The 6,203-nt window shown below is 36.4% G+C and overlaps 1 pseudogene; it reads right to left on the reverse strand.

Annotated features, from left to right (window-relative positions):
- Nucleotides 1-3,868: 3,868 nt before the first annotated feature.
- On the reverse strand, nucleotides 3,869-4,387 carry LOC142434399 (ubiquitin-conjugating enzyme E2 N pseudogene; annotated as a pseudogene).
- Between the last annotated feature and the right edge of the window lie 1,816 nt (nucleotides 4,388-6,203).

Below are 6,203 nucleotides of genomic sequence, written 5' to 3' on the forward strand. Positions count from 1 at the left end.
ACACAGTGGCTGTAACAATGGACTCAATCATGGGAACAATTTTGGGTGCACAAGACTGGGCAGTCTTCATTCTGTTGTGCATAAGGTAGCTATGGGTTGGCACTGTCTTGATAGCACCTAACAACAAACAGCAGGGATCCATGTATTGATTCAGGGAGTCAGATTTGCTTACTAGTGTGCCATTAGAAGTTTGTTAACAAATGTATTACACTTGTATTTTGACTTTTGCTCCAGTCTTACTGCACAAACCAGAACACAATTTAAATCTGATTTGGTTCGGCATGCAAACAAAATTAAACTAAACACTAAAAATTAACTTTCATCTTGGAACGTATATTAAATGAGTTCTGTATTCATATATTGTATATTGTGAAAAGACTTGCTCAAACTCCTCTTCCACCACAAATATTTTCCTATTATTAAATTTGTGTTGGAATGGAAGTTTTATTACTTGCCAGATGAGTAAGTAAATGAGCAAATATTTCAACATTATTATGGAAGAACAGTGAACCAAACAAACACTGCTGTCATGCAAAAATCACACATTCTCTCACCCTCCTAGGTAAAACAATTTTTGTGTATAAATGGATTTTCTGCCTAATTTGATTCAGTGTTTCATTTGATCATTTTTAAGTACACCAAATTTCCTACTATAATAAAAATGTCACATTCCATCACACGAGTCTATAGGCACAAAATGAAAGCTTTACCTCTTTAGTTCCATTAGGCTAAATGTCTTATGTGATTTTCCATTTATATTTGGAGTAAATGAATACTATATCATAGTAATGGATTAGACATTGAACAGTTATTGAAAGGGTAACATCCTTTACATTTTTAACGGAAATGTGTTGCTATCCTCCATTTACATTAACTTTAATTGTATCATACACTTGATCTAACATATTGAGATGAAAAGATTGTTTCCATTACTAATTGGCTATTAACATATTGAAGATATATTAGGTTGAATAATTACTTTAATATTCTTTAAAATTGCCTATCAGTCACCAGCATTCAAGACTTGGTTTGGCTAGAAATGATAGAAGTCAGGAGAAAAGGAAAAAAAAACATAAATGGAATGATCATCTCCTAATGAAAACTATTCCTGAACTGTGGGCATAGTTGTTGCTTTTTTTAAAAAATAAACTCTCTCCTGTCAGTCAAAGTGCTGTGCAAAAGGACATTGCATAGAAATCTATTGAAAAATGAATCTGAAAGAATATAGCAGTGTCTGTAGTAGTATTTCTCCTTGTAGCTCAACCTTAGCAAAGGTGTGTTCTAAGTTCCGCATTTGTTTCTTTAAAAACACAGTAGACATCTTATTGGTATGAAAGCACTTTAGGCACCGTATCTTTCATGATGGGAGCCCATGAGTGATGCAAATAACTAACATGTTTGGCTGCTAACCCAAAGGTAGTCAGCATTCCAGAGTTGCCTCAGAAAAAAGGTCTGGCATTCCATGTCTGAAAACTGGGCTATTGAAAGCCCTGTGCAGCACTATTTATACTAGCTGACATGAGGTACCCCTGAAGCAAAGGTTGACTCACCTGTACCTAACAATAACATGGCAATGAACAAAACGGATACAGTTGTCTCCTTTTATGAGACTTAAAATTTCCACTGATACAATAAACAAATATAGATTGATTTCAGATGGTGACACTGGATATAAGAAGGATATTGCTTTATAGAATTATTTGGTGAAGAAAGACAAGATTGTTTTATGCAAAATTATAAAGAAAGAGTTCTCTCTGGAAGAAACATGTAAGTTGAAACCCCAAAGATGTGAATTAGAAATCATATGAAGAAGTAGAAGAATAATAAAAAAGGTTGAAAGACAGACTGATTTAATGACTTCATATAGCTTAGTGCAAAGGCAAGAGATGTATTTGAGAATCTCCACTTGAAATTTGAATCTCAAAGGAATATTGGAATGTATAAACTGGGAAGCAGAGTTAGTTATTGTCTCCTCCACCCAACATTTGGCTTTGTATTTTGTAACCTGTACTCCTCAGTTACAAAATTGTTTGGTTGAAGTTACATTTTTCTATCAGATGGAGGAAAATTATATTTCTATTAGCAAGTGTACTTAAGAATTATTTGTTCACAAAAACTTTTTCATGGGAAGCTGTGTTGGTCTGGGTAGACTAGAGAAAAAAATTCATAGACACTCATGTGTGTATAAGAAAGAACTTTATACAAAAGAGTAATTATTTATTAAGAAAACATCCCAGTCCAGTCCAGATCAAGTCCATAAGTCCGTTATTAACCCATACATCCCATACCAGTCAGTAAATTCCTCTTCAGTCTCACGCAACATGTGCAATGATGAATACAGGAAGATCACAGGCCTTAGGGTAGGAAGTTTTGTGGACCCAGTGGCAGTGGATGCATCTCAGCGCTAGCAGGTGTCTCCGCTTGGCTCCTCTAACTCCAGGGCTCTAGCGTAGCTCCATATGTCTTGTCAACAGAAATGTTTAGCAGGCAGTGAGTGTATCTGGCCTCCGGTGAGCTGTTTATCTCTGTTGAACCTCCAAATGAAGTCATCAAGCTGTTACCTGATTGACAGGCTAAACTCCATCCCTTCACAAGTTGACAAAAGATTACGTAACTACCACAGAAGATAATCAGTCATTTCCAGTCAATACACACACACACACACCCATATATATATGTGTGTGTGTGTGTGTATAGAGAGAGAGAGAGAAAGAAAGCAACTTATATCATTGTAAAATATCAGACATTGTAGACATTTCTTAGGTTAGTAACACAATTAGCCAAACTAAACATATTTTTTCCAAATACATCTTTTCCTGAAGCCCATCTAGATATTTGATTAATGCATAAATAGCTCTCAAACTTACTATGCACTTGTGGGTCCAAAATTTGTCGCTAATACATGTCTGACACAATCAGGCAGAAAAAGTTATGTACTAAGTGAATGATTGTATACGTCAACAAATAAATAAATAAAATGTGAATATGTCAAGGGATATCCTTGATCAAGGCTTCTGTTTGCTTAGTGTAAAGATTGACTCCCAAATTCTAGGATATGTATTATCACACTTAGAAGAAAACACCACCTTTTAAGGTATATAATAATACTGGAGGAACTCAAAGGAGCAGGTGAAAATTTTTTTAAGTAATTTGTTTCCGTTTCATATTTAATTGATTTGAAATCTTAAATAATATTAAACATGGATTCAAATCTGGATATATTAATGCTACATGAAAGTATGTACCCACAAAAAACTTGTACTCAAATGTTTATAGCGATACGTTGTGTAAGAAGTTTTGGTGGCTTAGTAGGTTCTGCATTGGGCTGCTAACCATAAGGTCTATCTATGGTTCAAACCCAGGAGTCAATCTGTAGGAAAAATTTGAGGATTTCTGCTCCCTTCAAGATCTGATGCCTTGGAAACCAAAAGGAAGTTCTACTGTGTCCTGTAGGATTGCCATAGTAGGCATCTCAATGGTGCCTTGTTTATAGGTGCCCTCAAGTGGGCTCTGGCTCATAGCAACCCTATGCACAACAGAATGAGACTGCCTGGTCCTGTACCATCCTTACAATTGTACTTAAGTTTAAACCCATTGTTAAAGCTACTGTGTCAATCCATCTTATCAAGGATCTTCCTTTTTTTCCCCTTGCCTCACTACAACACCAAATATTATGTCCTTTCCCAGGGACTGGTCTCTTATGAGAACATGTCCATAGTATCTGAGATGAAGTTTTCCCCATCCTTGCTCCTAAAGAGTATTTTGGCAGTACTTTTTCCAAGAGAGATTTGCTTATTCTTTTTTTTTTAAGATGTCTGGGCTTTTATTCAGTAATGGTTCTAAGACTGTGTCCATTGAATGCAAACAAAACAAGGAAGAAGTCTTGGCAGAACAGGAGAAGTGATGCACACTTGATGATCAGATCGACTTAAATATTATTCATGGCATATAGTCTAGTCCATGCTCTAGCTGTTTCCATGGCTTGGGCTTCGTTGGTCTTCCACTGCTCAGCTACATCATTTGCTAATGGATCATCTGGATTGGGAGCACTTAGCAAAGCCTGGATCGACAGCAGAACTGTGTGGATCTGGACTGCTGGGGACCACTTATCTTTCAAAATATCTAAACATATTCTTCCCAACTTGTCTACATTAGGGTGATAAATTTTGTTCATGAAACGTACTTTAGGAGCTGCCATTGGGTATTCTTCTGGAAGGAATAGTTCAAGTTTAAAAGTCCCTCCCTCAAAGGGGGAATCCTGGGGGCCAGCAATGACCACATGAAAATAACGGGCGTTGCTCTCATCTGGTTCTGCTTTAATGCCAGGAACTGGTTCTGCCAGCAAATGCTGGGTTTCCTTGATAATCCTGCGGGGCAGCCCGGCCATCTTGTCAGATCTGGCGTTCGGCCTCGGGTCTCGTCTCGATTTGCTTATTCTTGTGACAGTTCACAACACTTTCGATATTCTTTGCCAGCACCACAATTCAAATGCATTGATTCTTCTTCTATCTTCTTTATTGAATGTCCAACTTTCACATGAATATGAGGCCATTGAAAATTCCATGGCTTGGATCAGACTCACCTTAGTCTTCAATATAGCACACTGCAGATTTACCCAATGCAATGTGTATTTTGAGCTCTTGAAGGCTGCTTCTTAAAGCATTGATTATGGATCCAAGCGAGACAAAATAGTGAGCAACTTCACTATTTCCCCTGTTTATCACAATGTTACCTATTGACCCAATTGTGAGGGTTTTAGTTTTCTTTAAGTTAAATCATAATCCATAGGGATGGCTGAAAGTGAGTCATACACATTTAGTCAATGTTATGTGAATTATATATTAATGTAGTTGTTAAAGCTGTTAAAATATAAATATAAGACTTTTATGTTTATTGGAATGGGACTTGGGATATTATATATTGAGAAATGTTATTCATAGAAGTTTTACACTATCTCAAAAATAGAACATGAACTGGTTCCTCATAGTACTCTATTTAAAATCAGTATACCCAACCAACATCATGCTCAAGGGGAAGAACTAGAAACATTTGACTAAAAACAGAAACCAAAGATGGATGTCCTGTAACACTTTTACTCAACATCATATTGAAAGCCTTAATTAGAGCCATCAGCCAACAAAAAAACACAAGACAATACAAATAGGCAAAGAAAAAGTGAAACTCTATTTGCAGAGGATATGATCCTACATATATACACAAAACCCAAAAGTCTCCACAAAATGTCTATTGGAAACAATCGAGGGATTGTGGCAAAGTAGCAAGATACAAAATTAACAACCAGAAATCAATTATATTTCTGTACACCACTAAAGAGAGCCACGCAAAAAACGTTGAGAAAAGAATACATTGCCCATAACCACATAAAAGATGAAATACCTAGGAATAAACCTAATGAAAAAACAAAAGACCTGTACAGAGCAAACTGCAGAAAATTACTATAAAAAATCTAAAAAGACCTATGAAAATGGAAGAATATCACATGCTCATGGATAAGCAGACTTAATATTGTAAAAACATCAATACTATCTAAAACAATCTACAGCTACAATGCAATCCCAATCCCAATTCCAAATACATTCTTCAAAGAAATGGAAAACAAATTTCCAATTACATATGGGTATGCAAAAGGCCCAGGATAGGCAAAGAACTTATTATTTTTTTAAAAAATCATTTTATTGAGGGCTCTTACAGACATCATAACAAATCAAAAATCAATGATATTAAGCTAACTTGTATAGATGTTGCCATCATTTTCAAAATATTGTATTTCTCCTTGAGCCCTTTGATGTCAGCTCCTCTTTATTCCCACTCTCCCCAGAGCTTCTTAAAAAGAATAATCAAGTAGGAGGCTGTGTTAGGCAGGGTTCTCTAGAAAAATAAAATAAGGACACATGTTATATAGGTAGATGGTTGAGAGAGAGCGAGAAAGAGAAGGAATATAACAGCTAATTATTCCATACAGCAGTACAGATATCTCAGCTCAACTCACTTTCATGGAACAGTTCATTTATTGGAAGTCTTTCAACTCACGTGGGCTGCTGGGTCCAAGGCCAAGGAGCAGACAGTGGAGTTTTCCCTTAGGTAAGACAAGCAGAGCCTGCCCACAGCAGACAGCAAGATGGGTCAGCAACAGTCAGTAGCACAGGGGCTTAGCAAAGCAAGTCCCATTTGATCTCAAACTC

Source organism: Tenrec ecaudatus, chromosome X, assembly GCF_050624435.1.
Source record: "Tenrec ecaudatus isolate mTenEca1 chromosome X, mTenEca1.hap1, whole genome shotgun sequence".
NCBI classification, from domain to species: domain Eukaryota; kingdom Metazoa; phylum Chordata; class Mammalia; order Afrosoricida; family Tenrecidae; genus Tenrec; species Tenrec ecaudatus.